Source organism: Xenopus laevis, chromosome 3S (assembly GCF_017654675.1).
Source record: "Xenopus laevis strain J_2021 chromosome 3S, Xenopus_laevis_v10.1, whole genome shotgun sequence".
In the NCBI taxonomy this organism is placed as follows: domain Eukaryota; kingdom Metazoa; phylum Chordata; class Amphibia; order Anura; family Pipidae; genus Xenopus; species Xenopus laevis.
Genome location: NC_054376.1, coordinates 78,219,928 through 78,245,867, shown reverse-complemented (window position 1 = coordinate 78,245,867; position 25,940 = coordinate 78,219,928). Strand labels below are relative to the sequence as shown.

Here is a 25,940-nt window from a genome sequence, read left to right as displayed (position 1 = left end):
CACAGACTTCATTTCAGAGAATGAATTTATTATAAGTGATACATTTTGGGATATCAAAGTGTTCTAAAAGAGGAGAACTGAAGCTTTATGTAAATGGTAAAGGGATGTTAATCAAATGCTTGTACAACTCATACATAATCAGCTCTAACTGATGCTCAAAGCTTCTTTTACCACAGGTATTACATAATTAGTTATATTCACAGGGTTCCAGAGAATTAATTCCTTTTTCTAATCCACTTATATTTTATCCCTAAGCTTTGGGTTGGCCGTGGGATATTTCCTCTTCGTGAAATCCTACTGTATACTGATTTTTCAAAGTGTCGCTATTCTTCCAAAATATCAGATTTAAAACGTAGGCTACTGTGCAAAAAATGTAAGCAAGTTACTGTTGAGCTCATGACTTGAGAGCTATATCTTTATTAAGAGAAGAACTGAATTGTGTAAGGATATATTTCTTAGAGAAACATCAAATCACTGGTGAGTAATTTAATGTTTTGCAGCCTTGCAGGGACTATACACTCTGTAGGTCATTGACCATGTTGGATATGCAAAACACAAGGCCTACAGCACTGAAGAATACACCAGTATTAAGTGCTGTTTTGTGGTGCTTCTCGGCTCTAGTAGTGTGTGTTTAATTTGTTTATCTATTTCACTCTCTGATACATACATATTGTCATAAAGTGCAAATAAAAAAAATATTGACCCGTTTTCAGAATTATCATGGCAGTGCTGGTTCCACATGGGAGAAGTAATATACATGAAGAGACAAAGTATGCAGCTGCTTGCCATGTCACTGTGCCACGCAACATTAGCAAAGTTGCCATTAAGTACATGGATGTTAAATCACTTTATGTTTGGTACTGCCTAGGTCTGTGTTCATCTGTGTGTACCCTAATGTACAGTAGCCGTGCAATTGTTATGTGGTTGCTGCGTCCTCATTTTGCCAGCTAAGTTTTAACTTGTCATTGCAATAGTTAAAATAGTTAAACCACCTGTTTACATTTTGAATATAGCATCTAGAATAAAGGCCATCATAAATAGCTTTGTATTAGAATGTATTTACACAGTGGCAAAATTACATAATGTTTTACAACTGGAAGACATAATTTAGCAAGCAACAGTGCTGATTGAATGCACTGGCTTTTAGAATGAGCACTACGAAGCACACTTTTTTGGCCTTGAGCTTGCTTCTCTGTAAATAGCCCCTTATGAAAATCTATTTCTCTGCATACAGGTACTAATCTAACAATCTAAAATCCTTACTTGATAGCACTGAAATTAAAATGTCATACCAGAGTCTTAACAATTCTTAATTTATTGTATATAATCTTAAAAGTAAAGAAAGTATCTCCCAAAATCCAGTATGTGCCCTTCTCAGAGCCGTTTTTAAATCATAAATCAAATCATAAATGACATTTTTTAAGATACAATTAAGATTTCATGTAAACAATGTTAAACAAATCATATTAAACTGACAAAACCACAAAACAAATTTTGGAATTGCAGGCCTTTACTTCTGGTCCAATAAGGATCCTAAAGTTTTTGTGCACTGCAAACAAGCAGTGCAGCACTATAACAGAGACGCAGACACGTAAAAGGTTTATAACATTCTAATCTTTTTATACAATAATCTTTTATACAATATACAGATGACTGTCTCAAATTTCGACATACAAAAAGCTACCAATTTGGCCTAACAACTATACATTCATGATAATGCAGAAATTGTTGCGTGTTGTTTTGGCTGTCCTCTTGTTGGCAGAAAAAAAAGCACCTACAGCATATATCTGAAACATGGTTTATTCCAACTGCATCAGAAGCAGGTGCCTCTGTCTGTCCTTTGGCCTTACATTGTGCATAGGCCAGAATTGAACAGTGAACCAATTCCATGCGACAAGAATCAATCATAGATGAACTTCTCAAATATAGTATATTATATATTTTTAAAGAAAATGTATTGATGTGTCGTCCTGAATATGACAGCACCTTTATAACTAAATTGTCAGTGTTGACCTATTTCATAATTATTTTGGCCACAAGTAGGCCGTCGTGCCTCAGTGGATCATATAATTCAGATTCTACATTAATCAGAGGTAAGGCTTTCTCTAAAAATAAATTATATTTTTGTATTTCACCTGGGAATCATGGATTTAAAAGAAAAGTTAAAATCAGGAACCTAGATTGGGACCTGTTGACACACATACTGTATGCTATATTTTAGGAATTGACACTATGCTATTAAGAATTCTCAGCTAAAACTCATGAATTCTCAGCTAAAACTCATGACATTCAGTGATTTTAGGCCAAATTGTATGACAGTGCTGCTTGGCAATCCAGCTTGTGCTTACATAAATCACATACTGTACATGATGTGTGGTCACCATAAGTTATCCCTCTTTAGGGAACATGCAGCACTGTTTTGGTATTGAACCATAGGTTTAGTAGTAGAACATATGTGGGGAGAACTGTGAAATGTTTTTACACAGTGGACTGAAGGTGGTGACAACTCGGTACATTTTAAGAGACTACAGTATGTTTTTATATGAGTAAACTCTATGGTAGCTCTTGCTCTTTCAGGGTTGCTGTGAAAGGCCAACACATGGGCTGCTTTATAGAGTTCTGTTGTGTTTTTTTTTTCACTTTAATTTAATACTCTAGACCTGGGAAAACCCACTGATGTCAAACGGGCCAAATGGGCCAAACTCAGATTGCAAAAAAGTTCTGCATTAAAAGCTAGCAACTTTTTTTTATTCAGTGGGTATTGATGAGAATTTAAGTATGTTAAGCCTTAGCCTACTAAACAAAATTAATATATTTTAATCCTAATTTCTCATGGGAATACCTGTTATGGTGTTTCCATGCAGGCTATAAGAAACCCCAGTTTTTTTGCTTCTACTAATGCTATGCCTGCATAAAGTCTATACCACAAGTGACCACTCCCTGTGGGCTGATAGGCTGTGCCCCTGTGTCAGCTTCATGCAAGTGCATTAAAGCACAATGGGAGGTAATAAGAAAGATTTCATGCAGACAATGGCAGTTAATTCAAGACTTATATTGCACACCGAATGAGTAAAGATTTCATAAAAGCTACGCATAAAGAGCAATGAAAATAAAAAATGTAAATGTAAAAAAAGTCATTTGAGTAGAAATAGTTCCTTCTTTAATTCTGAGCTTTCTCATTTTCCATTATGCCTAAATACCACCCTCTAAATGTTTTTCTGCTGAAAACAAAACTTGTGAAGCAGCTCATGCAGGAGTCAGTCTGCAGTTAAGGACACAGTATTATTTGTCTTTTCTCACTTTGTTCAGTGGGTATTGATGAGAAGAATGAGGCACCATCGTTTACCAGCCACTGGCTGACAGTAAATCTCGGATGAAAGTACTGCAATGGATTTATTCAGTGAATAAATGATCTGGGGCCTGTTATGTATTCTGCTCTTGTCTCAGACTTGTATCTGGTTGACAGTACTTTTGTGTCATAGTGTTGTTGTAGTGCCATTTTCTTTTTTTTTTATTACTAAGGCCTAAAATTAATTTTGATAGCTTTCTTTTGTAAATGTTCTATCTGTTTAACAATGTTAACATTTGAGATTTTCTTAAATGAAATAACACAATCCAGCAGGAAATCTTTTGATACAATATTGTTTGTCTTGCAAGTGAGTTCCATTTTAACAGTACATGAAAGCAATCAAAGTACTCTGACAGGATATTGACTAGTCTTCTTAGAAATAGAACAACACATTATAATCAGATATACAGTTCTGAAGAATCACAATCTGGCAAGCAGACTCCATGGTTTACATATCAATATTAGTGTCACTGAGATGGTGCTAAATTAGGGCTTTATTTCAAGCTGTTCTTTGTGTCACAAGGTTGATATTCACCCAGTCATATGCCATGCATACCTTCACTTTTTCTGATGAGCTTTATATAGGCAATTACAAAATGCTAGAATGTCAGCCATGTTATAATCAGTCCATATAGATTGTAAATATGATATTTAAATGGGTATTTTACCTTAAAACTAATTTCTTGACTGATGTACACATTGATATTCTAAGACAAAGTACAACTGGTCTTTATATTGATTTAAATTTTGCAGATTCCAACTAGAGTTTTACTTTCTAGTAATCAGGCAAGTCTTTTATGTCAGATGAAAATACAGCTTCACAGTTTGCTTTTTTCTCCAGATATATAGTACAAAAACATCAATCCATTGCAATTTTGAATGTGTGCTGTGTTAGAAAATGAAAGCACAGACCTGATTGGTTGCTAATGTTTGCACAGGGCCTCTTTACCTCTGATGAATTCTGGGTCTTGTATTTCCTCTGCTTTCCAGAGGTTCAGTGCTTCACCTACTGTGGTAAGCTGAGGGACTGCAACTCCAAGAATTTATCACTTTACAAAGATCAAGTTGAAGGAGACAGTTGCATTACATTCTTAGCATAAGAGATGTTGGAAATAGCTTGTTTGAGTTATCATGGTTTCCTTCAATCTGTTATGTTTTTGTTAAAAATGTATGCTACTGAGTCAGTACTATAGAGTTAACTGTGTCAGCTCCTGTGAGAATACAAGTGAGTTAACCAACAGCAGGTTAGGCCATTACATGTATGTGGTCCCTCTGTATTGACAGGTATTGTAATCGCTTTTTGGCAGCTCCTTCAGGCAACCTGAATCCCATTCCTTAGCCTTTACCATAAAATATCATCTGGCACTCTTATGGTGGAGGTATCTAGTTCTCTGGGGTGGAACAGCTTCCTGAGGGGTTTCTTTTTTTATTTCCTACTGGGCAGCATGGTGGCTCAGTGGGAAGCACTTCTATCTTGCTATGATGGGGTCCTGATTCTGGCTTGGGTGCTATCTGCATTCAATTTGTGTATTCTTCCTGTGTGGGGTTCTGAGCATGCAGGTTTCCTCCCTCATGCCTAAAACAAGCAGTCAGGTTAACTAGCTCCTAGCTCCTGACAAAACTGCCCAAAGTGTGTGTCTCTATGTAAAGATATTAATGTTGCTATTTCTTGGTATCTATGTATTTTATTTCCTAGTGGGATTTTCTGAGGTGTATTCCTTAGCACCCATTAGGTGGAGGCACTGAACAATTAAGTATGATGTTTCCCAGTGTTTCCAACCAATACCACACACAAGTTTCATAGATGTCCTTTCTGTGTGATGATCCTGTCTGATCTCGATCTAGAAGGAAGAAAAACAGTTATTTAGCTGTGATCAAAGATACTCATTATTGTATTAGATCTTGCCAGACTAACTTAATTTCTTTTTATGAGAAGGTAAGCAAAGACCTTGATTCTGGGATGGCAGTGGATGTGATTTACTTTTCTGAAGCATTTGATACAGTGCCACACAGAAGGCTACTGGTTAAATTAAGGAATGTTGGCCTGGAACATAGTATTTGTACCTGGATAGAGAACTGGCTAAAAGATAGACTACAAAGAGTGGTGGTAAATGGAACATTTTCTAATTGGACCAGTGTTGTTAGTGGAGTACCGCAGGGCTCTGTACTAGGTCCCTTGCTTTTCAACTTGTTTATTAATGACCTGGAGGTAGGCATTGAAAGTCCTGTTTCTATTTTTGCAGATGATACTAAATTGTGCAGAACTATAGGTTCCATGCAGGATGCTGCCACTTTGCAAAGTGATTTGTCTAAACTGGAAAACTGGGCAGCAAACTGGAAAATGAGGTTCAATGTTGATAAATGCAAGGTTATGCACTTTGGCAAAAATAATATAAATGCAAGTTATACACTAAATGGCAGTGTGTTGGGAGTTTCCTTGAGAAGGATCTAGGGGTTTTTGTAGATAACAAGTTATCTAATTCTGGGCAGTGTCATTCTGTGGCTAATAAAACAGATAAAGTTCTGTCTTGCATAAAAAAGGGCATTAACTCAAGGGATGAAAACATAATTATGCCTCTTTATAGGTCCCTGGTGAGGCCTCATCTGGAGTATGCAGTGCAGTTTTGGACTCCAGTCCTTAACAGGGATATAAATGAGCTGGAGAGAGTGCAGAGATGTGCAACTAAACTGGTTAGAGGGATGGAAGACTTAAATTATGAGGGTAGACTGTCAAGGTTGGGGTTGTTATCGCTGGGAAAAAGGCGCTTGCAAGGAGACATGATTACACTTTATAAGTACATTAGAGCTTCACCGTACCAGAGGCCACCCCTTCAGACTACAAGAAAATAACTTTCAATTAAAGCAATGTAGGTGGTTCTTCACAGAGGACAGTAAGGTTGTGGAATGCACTGCCGGGTGAATTTTTGGCTGATTCTGTTAATATCAATTAATATCAAACAAAACAAAATACCTATGGCACAACTGATGCAATTGAATCCATGATAGGTGTTTATTTAGCTCATAAAGTAAGTGGCAAAGTTTCGGGCCTCTACAGGGCCCTTTGTCAATCCTAATGGTGTATTACATGTGACTTGATATATATATAGAGAGAGAGAGAGAGAGAGAGAGAGAGAGAGAGAGAGAGAGAGAGAGAGAGAGAGAAAAAGAGGTAGGACCCCACCTGTCACCCTGACCCCGCAGGTCAAAGTTCACAGCGTCTTTGTTTCTCTTCTCATCAACCCATAGTTCATAGTGATAAAATCCAAAATCATGTCTTTGTTTACAACTGAGGACTTTTGCTTTTTTCATATGTACAATCAATATTCCCACATCTGCAGGTCTTGCAAAAAATGAGGCAGAATTATAAAAAAGTCATTATTCAAAAATATTGTGAAATATTGTGAAATACAAATTCAGAAATTCTTTGATGCCTCATCTCTTTAACATGATAGTATTGACAATTTAAGACCCTTTTAGATTGTAAACTCTACGGGGAAGGGATTACATCTTTTAGTCTTTAACACTTATGGGGGAATGTAATAGAAGTCGCAAAGGGAAAAACAATTTGCACAAATAAGAAAAAAATGTGCATTTCACAATGTAATATTCTTGCTTAAACTGTTGTTGCATTGCAAATTTTGCATTGTGGTATAATCTTTCAAAACAACTTTTTCAGTAAAAACTTTTATTATATTCACTGTGCACTGGCACAAACTAAAATTCACAAACCTCCTTTCACTGTTAGAAGAGGTCGCTAAAGAGTTTCCATGTTCACAAATGCTATATTAAATTGGGAAGGAAAATTTGTTTGCGCAAAGGCTGTACTATGTATTTATTTCTGTAATGCCCCGTTTGCTCGATTTTTGTTCAATTTATTGTTGTACAGTGCTAAATAGTTAAGTACTATGCTATAAATAAGAATATACATGCATACATACAAAAATTCAAGTTTGTTGCTGGTTCTGAGAAGGAGATTTGTAGTGTTTTTTTTAGACTAATAATGTAGGTAATTATACAATTATTTTACTGTATATGGCACCTAATTTAAATTCACAGATACCTGCCCCTGTCACTCTGCTTTGTCATTGCTTGATATGGAAATTACGTAAGTAAGTGACTGCTCTCAGTATTGAGGCAAGAAGAAAAAAAAGCTGCCATTGCATGTAAGCCAATAAACAATACAGAGCAAATATTTCTGTAGGGAAAATGGACAAATGTTTTACACAAGGAATACACATTTTACATGAGGAATACTGCCTAAATATTTTCATTAGTACTTACAGTATAATTTATGTTTCAGGGTTTAGAGTGTTAAGTTTTTAAGTATGAATATGTGTTGTATGAATATTGACCACAAGAGGTCACTACAACATAGGCATTGTCACACTGTTCACCCATAACATAAAACTATATGACGTGACATTCTCATCTTTTCTTTGATGCCACTATGAATATTACATGCGGCATCTTCTGTAGGTCACTTTTACATTATAAATACAGCTCCCATATTTCCCCAAAGTATATTTCCTTCAGCTGCCTTTTGCATGTCAATATGAAGGCAAGGTCTCAACAACAACAATGGAGAGCAGTAGATTTTTTTTTTCTGGAAGCTCTTTTATATCACTATGATACCTGATAATGAGCTGCTGGTGTCCCACAAAACATTAAGAACGTGATCACAGAGACATTTGTGTCTGCTTAATTATTAATTAATTATATATCCAGAACTGAGGGTTGAACTGTCTTTTAAATAACTGCACAATGCGTTGCTGACAAATCAGAATTTGTAAATATCATATGTTATCATTGTGTTGGTAGATTTCCATTTCTAATATAAACTCCCAAAGTCAGCTGGTGAGCTGTTGAGAAATGTCGGGGGCAGCTTAGTTCATAATCAATAAACTTGATATGCCTGATATAGAAAATAGTAGGGTTTTGTCACTGAGCAATTTTGTATAGATTGACCGCTAGTATTGCCTCACTTGGGCAAGGAGACATGTGATCAGTGTTGATGATCCATTCAAGACAAAACCACAAAGAAATGGGACATGGGCGTATGAATGAAAACACTAGGAAATCCTTACAGAAGGGATGTCATGGCCCCACTAAGTAAAGAAAGACCGTATTCATAAATTAACAATGAAGCTTTGATTTCGATTGCAACAAGCTATACCAGTATCATACATTCAAATTATTTTCCAACTTTGCCTTGCACAAGCATAGCAGAAACACTGAATAATTTTTTTTCAAGTCTGCTTTTAGTTAAAAAATTAGAACATTGTGAACATGTCGTTAGTGATGAGTGAAATTTCTCCCCATAGACTACAATAGGTCAAGAAAATTAGTTGCGCATCAAAAATAATTTGACGCCCATTGAATTCAATGCATTTGGCAAATTTTTCGCTGCTTTGTGAATTTTCGGCAAAGCGCAACAGATCAGATTCGCCCATCATGTTGTTTGACAGTATTACAGCTACAATATATCCATTTACAATTACTGCACACATTTCTCTCAGTTTTTTAATACAGCCTTATAAGTCTATTCAGAATGAGGTCTTACAGTATATTTTGCTCTTCTAGCCAGCAAAGCATCACATAGTTGCAAACATTGCCTAGAAGGAAATACATTGATTATGTTCTAGCTGTGTATAAGGCATTGGACTGTCTTTGAATTATTGCTTTATGCTGAAAACAGAAACAAATGCTGCCCATCTGAAAACTATAATAGGTTGAGATTAAGGAGAAGTTGCTCTGTACTGTGTATATTTCATTGAGAGTTATATATTTTTACTTGTATGTTTTCTATTTTCTTGAACTTAAAATGAGATATTTTTCTTAGTCGATAAACAGTGAGATTGGAAAGAATAATATGACCCTCCTTATAAGATAGAAACCTGTTGTATTTACTTTCATCTTCTGTACACAGAGATATAGGGACATCAAAGCTATGAACCCCCTCTAACTTAATGGGGTCCAAGAGATATGCCTCTGTTTTTTTTTTTTTTTTATTTCTGATGTTTTAAAGGCTGCAGCTGACATTATCCAGGTCCAGGACCAGAAATTAAAAAGGGCTCGGTGCCTATTGTACCCCTTTTCAATTAAGGAAAGGTTGATAGCTTGCATAGTTGATTTAATGGCATAAATAATAAATAAATGTTAAAATAAAAGTCTTCCCCAATAATATAACGGTCGGCACCCAACACCAGAACAAACACCAGGCACCCTGGTCTCGGCTCGTGCTTCACCAGTAGTGTTACCGCTTTTGGGCCTCGGTGAGGAGCCCTCGGCTTACTTGGATGCCACCTGGACTTAAACGAGAGGTGCAAGATGAGGGTTTTGGATAGGCAGAGGGGCACGACTGTAGAGCAAAGTCTTTGGGCAGAAGGTCGTAGTACAAGGCGTTAGGCAATAGAGTAGTCAGATCAGGCCGGGTCGGGGCAGGCAGAGAATAAACATAGTCAGGCAGGCAAGGGTCAAACCAGGAAGTCAATCAGAGGGGTTAAGCAGAATTGAAGTCGGTAATCAGGCAAGGGTCAGGATTCAGAAGTCAGGATCATCAAATAGCCAGGCAGGGGTCACAACAGTAATCAGAATAACAAGTTAGCACAAAGTTCAGAAAGCACCAGGAACAATTCCTATAACGGGCAATGAGAAAACCAGCTTTGTGGCTTTAAATAATTCAAATTTCGCGCCACTGTGCGCTGACGTCACACACCAGCACGCATGCGCAGTTAAATCAGGAAGAGACGCGCACGCCCTAACAGAGAAGCATTTGCGGTGCAAAGGAGCGACGGCGAGGCTGGCGCCCCCGCCGAGGAGGCTGCAGGCGTCCTTGCAGACCTCCTCCCACTAGACCACCAGGGTAAGTCCTCACAAATACCCAATAAACATTGGTGAGGAGTCCCTTTACATGATATCTGTTCAAGCAGCATTTTCCTGTCCATCCACCATTGCAGTGTCTCTTACATTGTAGAGCAGGGGTCCCCAATCTTTTTTTACCTGTGAGCCACATTCAATTGTAAAGAAATTTAGGCGAGCAATAATAATTTGATGTGGGCGTCGAAATTGAACCAGGCATAAAAACGGAACAGATTCACCCATCACTGATGGGCTGTAATCAGCTAATAGCCCCTGTGTAGACTGGCAGCCTACAGGAGGCTCTGTTTGGCAGTAAACCTGTTTTTTATGCAACCAAAAGCCAAGAATTAAAAAATAATCACTTGCTTTAAGGCATGTATATGTACACATATATTTATCATCAGGTGTACAGTTGATTGAAGTCTTGGATCTCCACTCCCATCTTAAATCAATTCTTCATGGATAACACTTTGTACATTTGGGCATAATTGGGCTGAAACAGGAAACAAAATCTGTTGCTACAAAGAAGGAAGCACACCATTTCTGAGAATCTTATTGTACACTGTTTACTTTCACTGGAAGCAGTGGCACCAGCTCAAATCATAAAGAAAAATACCAGACAATGATATCTCTTACACCAAACTTTACAGTCAGCATGGCGCATTCAAGTAGGTAATGTACTTCTGGTGTGTATTAAAGCAAGGCTCCACTTCAGACTGAAAGTTTGCAAACCACTATTCAGTCAGGGGCACACCTGAATAAAGCCAATCCTGGTAACTTAATGAGCTCAAGCTCCTGCCCCTGGATTCACTTTAGGCCTGTCACGAATGGCAAACCCAAGCCCCAGGAAAGTGACTGGATTCCTGTCTAGGCGTGATCTTTTGCCTATAACAGCCACCTTTGGCTTTGGGCCTAGCACTCAGCTACTCAAGTGCCACCAGGACTTACTTCACAAGAATCCTGTACTCCCACGGGGCAGACAAGGACACCTAACGTATAGTCTGGGGAAGGAGCCGGTAAGGAAGGACCTGGACGTGTCAGAACCAGATAACAGGAGCAGAATCGAGAGGCAAACTCAAGGTCAGGAACAAGCGGATCAGAACCAGGAAGTCACACAGGGAACAGGGAGCAGGAGTGAAAGGAACAGCAGTCACAAGGATCAGAACACACTTCACCTGTATCAGGTAGTGAGTTAGTTAAGAAAAGTGGGTTATATAGTCAGTAATAGTAATAATGACTAACTCAGAACAGGTGAAACAGACATGCCTACTTGGAAATACAGGGATAGCAATAGTGGTGAACCAGTACTTTAGCTATCTGCTCACACACCAGGTCATCTGTTCAATCCCTGACAGGACGTTATATGCCCACATAGTGTATATGGATATTTTTGTACACTTTTTATAGCATAAGTATGGTTAAAGACATCTCTAATTAAAACAAAATCCACAGTATGCCATAGGGAAAAACTATTTTGTCTATAAACATTTTGACAGCTAAATCCCCCCCTTGTACAGCAATCCCTTGTGCATATTAATACTTGTGCACTCCCAGTAGTATGATGTAATGTAGCAATTGTTTATTTTCTACAAGCTAGTCACTATCCATTGGCTACTGAGTATTGAATTATTTAGTTTCTTCCAGAAAGTCTCTTATGCTATAATTAGGTGCAGAATGGAAACCATCTCAATGTCCTGCAGGACAAGAATGGGGTTTTGGATGGAGGCAAAGAAATATCAGAGAAAGGTGACTTTCAGAATGTTTTGGTACTCATAATATACGTATTACATAACTAAATAAAAACTGCTTAATCATTGCTATATTATAGGACAATGCACAATCCCTGCAACAGTTACACAAGTGCATAGCTTCTGTGTTACTCTAGAACTGTTTTGCTCACCTACTTGGAATATACAAGGTGGCAGCTCTATATGCTCCCAAATCTTGCAGATATTTTAGCTGATTACCAACTGAGAGTGTAGTATTGTTTTTCATCCAAGACATGGAGGAAATCCTTACATAAAATATATGCTTATATACTATATATTTGCATTCTCTCTCTGCTTCTGTAAACTTTACTGTTGGTTATTATTTGCAGTATTAATTCCATCCAAAATGTCTACTAAAAATGAAGTCTACTATACAGTTCAAAATGTTTTTAATGAAAAAATGGTTTTCTGGCTGAAAGTCCTGGATTTGTTTTTAAAGCAATAACCTTTTCAAATGTGATGTTCAAAACTCTTGTCAAACCCAGAGCATGTTTATCCAGATGACTAATATTTACAACAAGCAGCAATGACATGAGGCAACGGCAATTTGCATTTAAATTGCTCTTTTCATCTGAATGTGAAACTGGAGAATTACTTAACAGCCATGGGATGATTAGAGTTTTGCCATGCTACAATCTTATTATCTTTTCAAATTTCGTTATGTATTAAATTTACCATCGCCATTTTAGTCGTGGAAATGACTCTTGTTATCCAGACAGACTGAGGCGGCTGAACTGTCACAAAGCTCTCGATTCTGTGCTGATTACCGAAGCTTAAAAAAGTTTCTGGGCCAGTGCTGTTTGATTGTTGAGGCCATGTTGATTATGTAATTATTTAATTGAATCATTCTGAAGTTCCTCTAAAAATAAAGAGAAGAAAAACAGGTGACATTTGAGCCCATGCATAAGGAATATTCGGTACAATTAATAGAATTGGTTGTATTTGAAAGGTCATGTTGTTAAGTTTGGAGAAGTATACAAGGTTTCTTGGCTTATATCTCTCAAGCTTGAAATAGGTAATGCCACAAAAATATTTAGCAGGCTGTGCTTACACTCATTTGGCTTACCTTAATGGTGCAAGTAAAGTTGCTTCACCCTAGTCACGTCTAACAGGACATTTGTGTATAATAAACTCTATGGCATCAGTTTACTAATGTGCAATAAGCATCGATAATAGCCTGCACCAGAAAAAACACCAGAAAATCCGCAAAAGCAAGTCTACTAAAGTGCGAGCACTTCTGTAATTGCAAATATTTTGGGGAACATATATATTTATGCTTATTATCGAATTAATGCCAGGTGATCATCACCAGAATTGTCGCCAAATATAGACAACATTTTCGCCAATTTTTATCGTCACCCAGAGGGTGGCGTTATGTGAAAAAAAAGACAGAAATTGTATGGTAAAAGAGGAGTATAGCCAGTTTTTTCAAACATAAGCAGTGACATTTATTGATTGCACTGGGGAAGAATGATACTTATAAATGTAATTTTAGTGAATTTATTAAGACTGATTAATATAATAGGAAAATAACTTATTCCTGATAGTTCTTACTTGGCTATAAGTATATTTATATAGTATATAGTAATATATACTATTTTAAATAAATTAATTTAAATATATATGTATATTAATTACTTTGGCCATTGGCAGTGGTGGCAAAAAAATCTGCAAGATTTAAAGCAGATTATGCAATGCAATTAACCTAAATGAGCGCCAAAAAACTCAGTATTCGCCAGAAATAACGCTGAAACAAACTGCTATGCTTGCGTAATTAATGCCAAGACAAATCTGTCTTTACTTTCTGCACTTTAGTAAGCATGCACAAGAATATTCTCTGTGATATTGGGCAATGGGTTATAGACAATTTTTATGAACTTTAGTAAACTGACCTCTATATTTGAATGAAGCACTATAAGAACACTAATGAGTTAATGTAATAAAAGAACCTACATGGCATATTTAGTAATTGTTTATTATCAATGGAGACAAACATCCTCAGTGATATTGCCCATAGCAACCAGTCAGATCTTTACTTTTTCCCCCTAATTTATTTGTGACTGTTTAAATCTAATTTTGGATTGGTTGCTATGGGCAACATCACTGGTGATATTTTACTGCAATCTTAATAAATATGCTACAAAGTGTGCCCAGGTGCAGTAACCCATAGCAATCAATCAGCAGGTAGCATTCACTGGTCATCTGTTTAAAAGCAAGCGTTTTATTGGTTGCACCTGGGCAAACTCAGTGCTATTTATTACATATGAAGGTACACCTGTTTAGTATATGGTCATATGGTACAGGGAGTCCTCGAGTTAAAAACATCTGACTTTACATACAACTCACACTTACAAAGAGAGGCTATTAATCTAACATACTGTGGTTTGTTTGTTTTTATTTAGCATTAATAAACCACCTGCCCCAATCCCCTCTGGAATGTGTTGTCTACTGCAAAGCACAGAAAGATAAAAATAAATATGAGATTCCTGTGTTTTGATCAGGCAGAGGAGAGCCTAAGATTTGCTGGACTTTGGGGATACCTAATCTTCCTGGGACTCAAACTTATATATTTAAAAATAAATATGCACAGAATGGTAAAAATAAATACTATGTTAAGTCAAACATATGTCTAAGTTGCATTCAATAAGTAAATATACGTTTCAACTTAAAGTACATACATATTCTTCTTAAAGTCACATGACTGGGGGCAGCTGGGAAATTGACAAAATGTCTAGCCCCATGTCAGATTTTAAAATTGAATATAAAAAAATCTGTTTGCTCTTTTGAGAAATGGATTTCAGTGCAGAATTCTGCTGGAGCAGCACTATTAACTGATTCATTTTGAAAAAAAATTTTTTTCCCCATGACAGTATCCCTTTAAGAACAAACCTACAGACCCTATCTCGTATGTAAACTTGGCAGAAGCCTCCTATTGGTTACTCTACCTTGTTTGTTTATTTGTATGGGGGCTCCTAGGCACTTTCATGGGTGGAGGACAGGGTTAGGGACGGGGAGTGGTTGTGTGCTAAACCAAGTGGACGTTCATGGACTTGTGTTTTGTGGGATTTTGTTGTGGTAGTTGGTGGGAATGGAAGTAATCATGGACATGGCGGGTTTTGGTTTATGGTTTGATTTTTTTTATGGAAAGCCTTACAATTTGGACTATTTAAGTCTCACTAATTAATTTGCTATATTAGTTATCTATTCAAAAAAGGGGGGTTGTGGGTACACACCTAATGCTAATTTTTAATATATTTAGGTACAATGGAAGTGCTACTGATCTGGCCAGTCAATCAATGCAAATTCCCTGATGCCCTGTCTAACTAATTCAATAATTATGCAAGTGCATGTATTTTAGTAAAAAAAAATGTGTCTTGGTTTGTGCAATCTCTTCCTCTTAAAAGCTGCAAAAGCTAGTGGTGGAGGAGGATCTAGCCCTGTTTCAAAACCAACGCTCATGAGACACTTATTACATTTGCTGCACCTGCCACTAGGTAACACTTTTACACAAACTTATTTACAAAACATATTACACCTATCACACTCCTCATTTAGCTTTTCCTTTCATTTTTTGTTCAGATCTATACACACACCTACTCTCACATCTACAAACACACACACAAGCATGTAACTATACATATCATTTCACTTTGCCTTCATGCTCATGGAGCTGCAAGTATCATTTTAACTTTGATTAATAAAGTCATTTTTTAACTAATATATTTTGGCCCTGTGGATTCCTCTGAGTGCCGGATAACCCTGTTCTTCTCGACATATATCCTTGTTTGCCACTCCCTAAAGCTGGTGGTCTGGGGCTGGTGCACCTGGACCACATCAACTATCTGGTGAGCTATTTACAATATATTCTGAAGCAACTTTTTCTCTTCTACTTTAGTGATCGTCTTTTTATAGTCAAGCTAATCTGCAGCGTTTTGCTCCTTTTTTTGTTTGCTCCTGTGACTTAGTCCTAATATTATATATATGTTGATGCAGCCTTGTTTTAAATCACCTCACAGCACGACCTACATATTGTTGGCTACAGGAAGATTCAATCACAAAATCACTAGAACAATTAGCAATATGTTTAATATTATACACCATAGGTGAAGAGTACCCCTTGAAAAAAACAATAACTTTTGTAGTACAGTGAGTACACTATGAACAATGCCCACACACATGCTACCCTTTCCACACTGAGGATTGTACCTCCAATTTGCAATATGGAGGTGTTATTCCCTACTGTATTTCCATCAGCATTTATCAGTAAAAAAAAAAAAAAGTGCAACAAAAAAAAAGCTTTGAAAGCTGCAGATCAGCATACTGTAGCTATAAAAGGACTTCAAGCCTTCCCTTGAGAAAGTACACATACGCGAAACGTGCAGGGAGTAGGGGGAGAGAGCACCCTTATCTGTACAAACAAGGATTACCTTGCATAAAGTAAGTGTGTATGTATCCTTATAGATTCTGGCCAGAATTATCCTTTTTATTGAACCATTGTGGGTTTAAAAACTCTGTGGCATTTTTGAGGCTGTTTTTATGGTAATGTGACTTTTGTGGAGTTTTTTTTTTTTACTACAGCACCATGATAATGTTTTAACTATTTTATGAATGTATTTAAAACTCCTAATGCCACTATTTTGGATAAATTGCTCTACCCTTTTGTAATATTTCAATATAGTATTGTGCTTGAGATGTGAGAACTTCATTACTCTACTTTAGTGTTTTGGACTTTTGTCCCAGAAACTTGGTCAGAGTGCTGCTTGGATTATATCTATATCATCTCCAAGTACATAAAATGCAAATCTGGATATTACATTCATCTTTAGTTATTGCCCATCATGGAGCAATGTCCTTATAAAAAATAGACAATAAGCTGTACATTTTATTTGTGCATATATTTAATGCATGTTGTGCATTGTGTATAACCATACTTTAGCTTGTGTTTAGTGATGGGCGAATTTGCGCCGTTTCGCTTCGCCGAAAAATTCACGAATTTCACGCGAAATTCTCAAAACTGTGCCGGTGTCTCGTTCTTGACGCCGGCGTCCGTTTTTTCAACGCAGACGCCCGTTTTTCGATGCCGACGCCCATTTTTGCCGCCGACGCCTGTTTTTTAACGCCGGCGAACTTTCGCCAGCAAATTTTCGCGCCCATTTCACGCATTTATTCGCCAGTGGCGAATCACGCAAATTCGCACCTGCCGAATAAATTCGCCTATCACTACTTTTGTTTGCTACAAAGATAATTGAGTCAGGCTTTGTGTTTTGCATTTAATCCAAATGTATAATTTGATATTATATTCTGTGAAATATAGTTATACTTGAAGACAGGTCCGGACTGAGAATTAAAATAGGCCCTGGCATTTCAGCTACACAGAGGCCCAAACAGCCCCCACCAGCCCACTAAATACTGACTTTCTATGGCACCTTATAGCAGCCCCTCTGGCATTTGCTAGAACCCACAGGAGGATGGGGTATAGATATGTAACACAAAAAACAAAACATTCAATACATTTTGGATTTAAATTCCCAGCTTATCTTGTAATCCTTTAAGTAGCAGGTTTTACTCTTACAATATTTCCATACCTACTGTTTTTTAAAGTGGAGTATGTACTGTACATAACTGAAAATGCAAATGAAACTGAAAACTGGTTTTGGAGTGCAGATACAGAATGAACGAATATTTTCCAAATATCTTTATACAGGTCATTTGTGTGTGTTGTTAAAGGTGTTGTTCATCTTTGAGTTAACTTTTAGTATGATATATAAAGTGATATTCTGAGACTGTTTGCAACTGGTTTTCATTTTTTATAATGTGTGATTTTTGTTATTTAGCTTTTTTATTCAGCAGCATTCCAGCTTGAAATTCCAGCAATCTGGTTGCTGGTAGAGAATGGAATATGCATAGGAGAGGGCCTAAATAGAGGGTTTAAATTACCCTAGCAACATGCACTAATTTGAATAAGATACTGAAATATGAATAGGAGAGGCCTGAATAGAAAGATGAGCAATACAAATCAGCAATAACTATAAATGTGTAGCCTTCCAGAGCATTCATTGTCTAGATCGGGTCAGTGACTCCCATCTGAAAGCTGGAAAGGGTCAGAAGAAGAATGGAAACAATTCAAAAAACTATAAAATAGAAATAATGAAGATCAGTTGAAAAGTATCACAGAACTGGCCATTCTGTAACAAACTAAAAGTTAACATAAAGGTTAACCACCCCTTTAATTGTAAGGTGGACAACAAACAAAAATAAACAACAACACATACCAGATGGTGCGTGAGCTGCAGTCAAAGCATGGGGCAGATGTTTGCATTTCATTTTAGGATGAGCCCCAGTTCAGAACCCACAGAGAAACATACACAGTACAAAAATAGTGTGCACTCTACCATTTTTGCACTTTACACATTGCTTCATACATGGCAACCTGTTTTGCCTTTTTCAAGGTCTGTATCTGGCAGGATATACACAAGCACCAATTTTTTCTTTGATTATAATTATTAGCAGTGCCCTTCTCTTCCTTGGTTTATGAAAAATAAAACCTTCTGGCAGCAACCATCCAATAAATCAACTTTTCCATGATTGTATTATGTTTTGAATATTTAATATATATTTTTTAGGCTGACATTAATAAAAACAAATGATTTCAATTTACATATAATGCATTCCATTTCAAATATCATTATTATAAATCTAAATGTTCCTATAACACTGTACATTTTATTCCCAATTGTCTTTGTGACCCATAAACATGATTTATTTAAATCACCCTTGCTATTTCTGTGAACACCCTAATTGTTGCTTAGTAATGCTTCAGTTCACAAGGCCTATTTGCATAAGAAAGCGCATACAAAATTCTCTTTAATTTGCTGCTCACCATTGTTTTTCTTCCTGTGCTTGCCTTGGGTTACTCACAGATACTTTACCAATCTAGGTCACTCATTAAAGAATGTAAAAGGAATCAAAGCAAATCAAATGCATATTTAAGATTTGTATTCTCATTCAATGTTAGGGTACGGTAATATAAATGCTTAAAGGGATACTGTCATGGGAAAAAAATTTTTTTCCAAAATGAATCAGTTATTAGTGCTGCTCCAGCAGAACTCTGCATTGAAATCCATTTTTCAAAAGAGCAAACAGATTTTTTTTATATTCAATTTTGAAATCTGACATGGGGCTAGACATTTTGTCAATTTCCCAGCTGCCCCTGGTCATGTGACTTGTGCCTGCACTTAAGGAGAGAAATGCTTCCTGGCAGGCTGCTGTTTTTGCTTCTCAATGTAACTGAATGTGTCTCGGTGGGACATGGGTTTTTACTATTGAGTGTTGTTCTTAGATTTACCAGACAGCTGTTTTCTTGTGTTAAGGAGCTGCTATCTGGTTACCTTCCCATTGTTCTTTTGTTTGGCTGCTGGGGGGAAAAGGGAGGGGGGTGATATCACTCTAACTTTCAGTACAGCAGTAAAGAGTGATTGAAGTTTATCAGAGCACAAGTCACATGACTTGGGGCAGCTGGAAAATTGACAATATGTCTAGCCCCATGTCAGATTTCAAAATTGAATAAAAAAAAAATCTGTTTGCTCTTTTGAGAAATGGATTTCAGTGCAGAATTCTGCTGGAGCAGCACTATTAACTGATTCGTTTTGGAAAAAATTTTTTTTCCCATGACAGTATCCCTTTAACAAAAAAACATTATTTACAAAATGTGTCTAATTGTATAAATATAAACCATGGCTGGTGGTAATAAAGCTGCTTAATCCCTGCTGGTGGCAAAACTATACTATTATTTTTATTGAGTTTAAAATATTTTATTTAATTGTCACAATAAACAATAAAAATCAATATGACAACAAATAGATTGCAGAATAAGAAGATGTGCTGCAATTAGTACAATGACATATTATTCAAAATGTATCTATTTTTATTAATGTTAAAATATTTTTAAAGGTGATAGAATGCTATAATCACGGGGATCAAATGTTGGTCACCCCCAGTGATTATAATCATTTATTTGATACCCTAGTTCTCCTGTTAGAAGAAAAATGGACCAACCTGGAGTACTTCTGGTCAATCACCGTAGTGTCATTCTCTTTGCTCCTTCCTACTTTGTACCAGGTGTGCATGCGCAGTAGACTGAAAAGCTGCACTTCAAGCAAAAATCCATCTTTTTCACTCCACGGTGGACGTGGATGCTCAATTCAACAGGAGAATGAAGACAAAATAAGTCAATTGCAAAATGACACTCATACAGACTCATGGGTCTCCAGCCCAGGGTATCAGCTACTGTAATTGCTGGAGGATGCTAACATTTCCTCACCCCCAAGTGATTTTTATTTTCCTTGTCCTTTGAGTAGTATTGAAGAATGGTAACAGCAATTATCTCATATTTGGAAATAATATATTTTTTTTTTTGCTTCAAACATACAGTATGCATAAATTCCTTGCTTGCACAATGTTTCAAGGGGCTCCTAAAAGGGGTTTAAACCCCAGTTGAAGTTTGAAGTGCTTGCTTCTATTCAATTTCATTCAAGTGTGGGCTGTGGAAGTTAGTATAAATTTTATACTACATACCCATAATCTGGCTTGAAACATTCCAAAAACAGATCCCATACCCATACCACTGCCTGATGGTGGAGGGGGGTAAAATTCATGGAAACTCCAGCTATACACACACTTCAGTTGTAATAATATTTGTTTTTAATAATAACCAATGTATAAGGATTTTGACATTTTGACATTTTTATTTGGTCAGCTGTGTACATAAATTATGTAAATTTAGTTCTTGCAGATGAATTCTTTACATCACTTCGTGGTTTATTAGGTGTGTTTTACAGGGATTTATAGGTTTTTCTACCCTGTTCTGTTGTTTAAAAGCACCAATAGCAGAATTGTGGCACCAATCCATGCAAAATCAATAGAGCGCTGACAAACAAAATATATTTTTCTTTCCAATGGTGTCTTTTAAAGATTTTCTAGTGCACCCTGCTGAAGGCCTGCATTAGTGACTATCTAAAAGAGCAGTGCGAGGACAGCTGGATATAGGAAAATAGACTTAATGAATATGTGCTTTGCAAGTGATTGCCAGATCAGATATGCATTTAGTCTGTCCTATAGTAGAAACTTACAAACCAACTTTATTTATTTTTCTCCTAGAAAAACAAAACTTTTATGAATATAAAATAGCATTTGATTTATTAAAGAAACATTTGAGAAGGATTTGAATGGGTTCTTGCTTCTGTTATAGTAAAAGGAAGTAACTGAAGATATGAGACAGATGCTGGAAAAAAAACCCTCAGATTTCTTTATTTAAAGTTCACAAATTTACAAATCCCTTGTTATTATTCAAACATTTCAGCCAAACAGTATTTAATGATAATGCTGTAATCACATCAGTTTGTTCCTTGCAGATACAGAACATCATATTCTTACAAGCACGTTAATGCATCTAAAACACAATAAGAACACAATTGATTTCTGAAAAAATATACAGCTGATACTGGGTTACTAGTTAAAGGAGGAAAGCTTAAGTAAAGAAGTACTGCACAATTGTTGTACATTATGTTTTGGGCTTCTGTACCAGCCCAAGGCAACCACAGCCCTTTAGCAGTAAATATATGTGCCTCCAAATATTCTTCTGTAGCTCCCCATCTTCTTTTCTGCCGATTCACTGCACATGCTCTGTGCCATTGTCACTTACCTGAGTTTAGGGCCAGATGCACAAGATACAGAATAGATATAATAGCTTGAGGAAAGGCTGTTGCCAGCCTGAAATGTTGTCTTAACATGTAAGAAATCCCTATCTACAATAAAGGCTTTTTAACCTTATCCTCTATGGTGCTGTCTTGAATATTGTATATTACAAATGTCATAATATTAAGGTGGCCATAGACGTAACAATTACGATCTTTCTTGGAAAAGATCTTTCAGGATAGCTATTGTGAATTTTAGAGTTTGTTCCAGCTTGCAGTTTGTGTAATAAAACTTCTTGAAAAAGTTGTTACTTTTGCTCCTAAAGTTTACACCACCTTCAAGCAGGTATTAAAGGTTTGCAATGCGCAATTAAGATTTGCAATGCAATAAAAGCCTAAGAATATTACATTGCTACATGCAAATTTTTTTTTTTTTTTTTTGTAACTTTTTATTGTTTTTCACAGTAAAGTACAAGTAAAGTAATCGATACATTATGTCGCTTGTCTTCGTACAACAGGCTACATGCAAATTTTTATTCACAAATTTGTTCTATTTGTGAATTTTATTACATTTCCCCTATAGTTGGACAATGCAAAGACTCATTTTTCATTAATAACACCACAGGCAACACATAAAATGATAAATAAAGCAAATATATGCAGAAATAACATCACTGTGAGTAAAAATTAAATAATCATTTGATCTTCATAAATATACATTTTAAATGTGTAAAAGATAATTAGCAGTTGATTAATTCCTAAGTGGAATGCTAAAATCCCAAAGTTATAAAGTTTCTTTTTTATAAAGTGATAAAAAAAATCAACGTGGCTGTAATTAATGGACAAAGATTTTTTCTACACAAGTATTGTGTTAAAATAAATTCATTTTTTGTCTTTCTGTGAGGATTTACCTAATGAATCGGGTGCTAGAGTTTAGCACAAGCAGAGAACTCCCTATAGAAAAGTATTGCATTCTGCTGCTCAAAGTAGTCAAATCAGTTCTGAAAAATTGGCAAAATCAGCTTTGCTAAATGTGCAAATTTGTTAAATCACTTTCAAAATGTACCTGGCAGGCAGGAAAGTGTGAAGACTCAACCTGCTGGGAATCGACAAAGACTCAACCTTTTCAAATTTTCATGAATCTGCGCCATAATTTTGCTTTACCATTTTAGAAAGAGTGAAAGATCAGCAATTTTTGTGAAGGAAAAGAAATTAAGAATATCTGCAGTCAAGTTGGATCTAATGTAAATATCTGGAAAGTGTCCAAAAATACTCTTCTCAGCCACAGTTCTCAGCTTCTTTAGTATTTTATGAAATGCAGATTGTTTTTCCAGAGGATTATGCTGTGGCTGGCGGACAGTTAGACATTATGAAATATATTTGATGTCTTTGAGTTATTAACTTTCAAAAGCCTTTTTCTGTAAAGAAAAAAATCTTAGGGCCCTAAAAGACACAGAGCTTGGGAAAGTAGAGCAAACATAGCAAAACTCAAAGAACTATAATTAGTTTGACACTACATACAAGAGCATTTACCGACATAACAAAGTACACAAGAGCTAAAATGTCTATAAGGCATCAACAAAAATTCCACAGTGTAGTATAATTATTGAAGCGGGTCAGTAATAAAACAAAACATACCAGATATAAGGCAAAATAAAAAGGGTCTTCAAACAATCTATTAAAAGCAGCAGCATGGAATGAATCCATATATGAAACAAAAAGAATAGAACATATAGCAGACTGAAGATATTCATGTATATTGGCGAATCCAGAAGCTGATGTGTTTCTTTCTTGAAGATCAGCTATACTAACAATATGGCAACAATAAAATACTTGTATTGTGCACTCAGATGTATTGGACACATGCTAGAGAAACAAAGATCGCCATCTAATATGTTTTCCAAAACAACTTTTCAATCCACCTTCTCTATCACAGGGCCTGTTGGTTGCCATGTGGTTCCCTGGCTTGAGGACAAATATCTGTTGATGATCTACAAGGTGTCATTGAATAGAGGAATCACTGTGGGGAGGCAACTCAGCCAAGTAAACTATACATATAACTGTTTAAATGGTGAAATAAAGAACTCAAGACTACACAGGCATTTGGCACTTGGACTGAGCTAGGACTGAGCAGGTGGAAGATATAAAGATGGGAACCACAGATATGAAAGTTATTTATTGTTATTTTGACCATCTGCAGATCATATTGGGAAAAGGCAAGTCACTGGCCAGAGGCCACTGTTTTTATTCTATAGGTCATTATTCCCTTCCTGGGAGGGAATAACAGCAACACAAGTCAAGTTAGTCTTGTCTGAACATGCTGCAATTCCTGTTCCACAAATAATAAAACTGCACATGTGTTAAAAAAAAAACAAGCACATGGTGGAAATGAAGTATATACTATATAGTATAGAATACTGTATGCATGCACATTTTCAAATAAGGAACAAAAAACAATCTGCATAATCTATATTATCACTCCTACACCCTTGTATACATATGTATAATTATTAGAAAATATTACCACCAGCATTTGTTGCTATGACCTCGTTATATGGAAGGCAAAACATCGAGATAAGGCTATTTCAAATGAAATGAGGTTTATTGAGTTTAATAAAGAATTTTTAATAGTTTTGCCTTGGGAAAATGATCATGTTACACACGAAGTGTCCCACGAGCGTTTTGCCAAAGACACTTTCCTTTTCACAAGCTTTTATAGATTGAAATGGGAGTACACATACATACGTTATATAACTTGAACCCTCCCAAAATGTTGGAAGAGGACTGAATGTTCTTAGCTACAGAGATTGCGCTGAAAATAGTTTCCCGCTTACAACTGTCCCTCGGCCTTGCAGTTCTTTATCTGTTAAAAGCAGACACAGGGAGGAACTCAGCAAATGAAGAAAGCACTTCTGTACAGGGGCCTCATCTAGTAGCTGCTGACACTCTGAATTCTGTCAGTAACTTACAAAGTGGACTCTCATCACTGGGTGTCATTAATAAGAGAAATAATAAATGGGGGAACATCACCCATCCCTTCACCTTTCCTGCCTTGGGCATGTGGTTATTGTAGCGTCAGAATGATAGGGGCATTTGTTATTAGATTTTATTATTCTTACACTCTGACACATAACCATTTGTCCGTCATTGGAATAGGCTGTTCTCATATAAATGTGGTCATATAAAAATATATTATCACATTACAATTAGTGGTACATTAGTCATTTGTGTATCTAATTAGATAAAGGTTGATGCAGTAATATTCAGTCAGTGGCTTTAACATGAATGGACAGCAGTGGAGCTGATAAATTGTGTGATTTAAAGTGTGACTTGCTTTAGGCCAAGACCTCTCAACATCCCGTTTCTCCCTTCCTGTCTCCCCCTTAACACACCAGTGAATGCACAGGTCTTATCCATTTGGGTCTGGATCACAGGCATTGGCGAGTGCAAGAAATCTAACAAATCTCCTGCATGCCAAACCTATGGAGATGGGCTGAATGCCACCCTAGGCTGAAGCCTTTGTAGCCTATCCACTAATCCAGGCCCGAGTGAAGGATCTCATATTTTTATGAACACTTTACTGTAAATATGTTGGAATGCAATAATTGTTTAAAGTCTATGTCTGTCCAAAAAATAATATTTATGGTAAACAAATCAAAATTTATTGAGCAAATGTGCTTTTATTTGGACAGATATGGCCTGAGAGTAGTATGCTCGCTTTGTATTATTTATGGACATTATGAATATTTCTGTTTCTTCTAGCTTTCTTTCCTGCTTGAATAATTTATTAAGAAAAATATAATGACCTTCAAAGAGTTGGTTAGTAGTTCAAGAAAAATGTATGTTGCTCAATTATGGCAACATATCTATGTTGCTATACTATTTTGATTGAAAAGCAGATACACTTTTATCAAATTAATGCTTGAAATAAAAAAAACCCAGTTATTATACGTAAGTATAGGATATGCTATCGGAAACCTGTTATCCAAAAAGCTCCGAATATCGGAAAGGACATATTCCATAGACTCCATTATTAGGGAATATTCCAAATTCATTTTGAATTTGAAAAAAAAATTGAAAATTCGAATATCGAAATTTATCATGTACTGTCTCTTTTAAAATTTGACTTCAACCATTCACCATCTAAAACATGCCAAATTGCTGTTTTAGCTTATGGGGGACCTCCTAGAACCTATTTGGAGTCAATTGGTGGACTTTGAAAAATCTAATTTTTTTCTGGGAAAAACTTTGAATCAAATTTGATCGAATGTG

General features: G+C 36.3%; 1 pseudogene; it reads right to left on the bottom strand.

Moving 5' to 3' along the window:
* LOC121402038 overlaps positions 1-25,940 on the bottom strand; it is a 43,367-nt pseudogene that overhangs the window by 6,408 nt on the left and 11,019 nt on the right.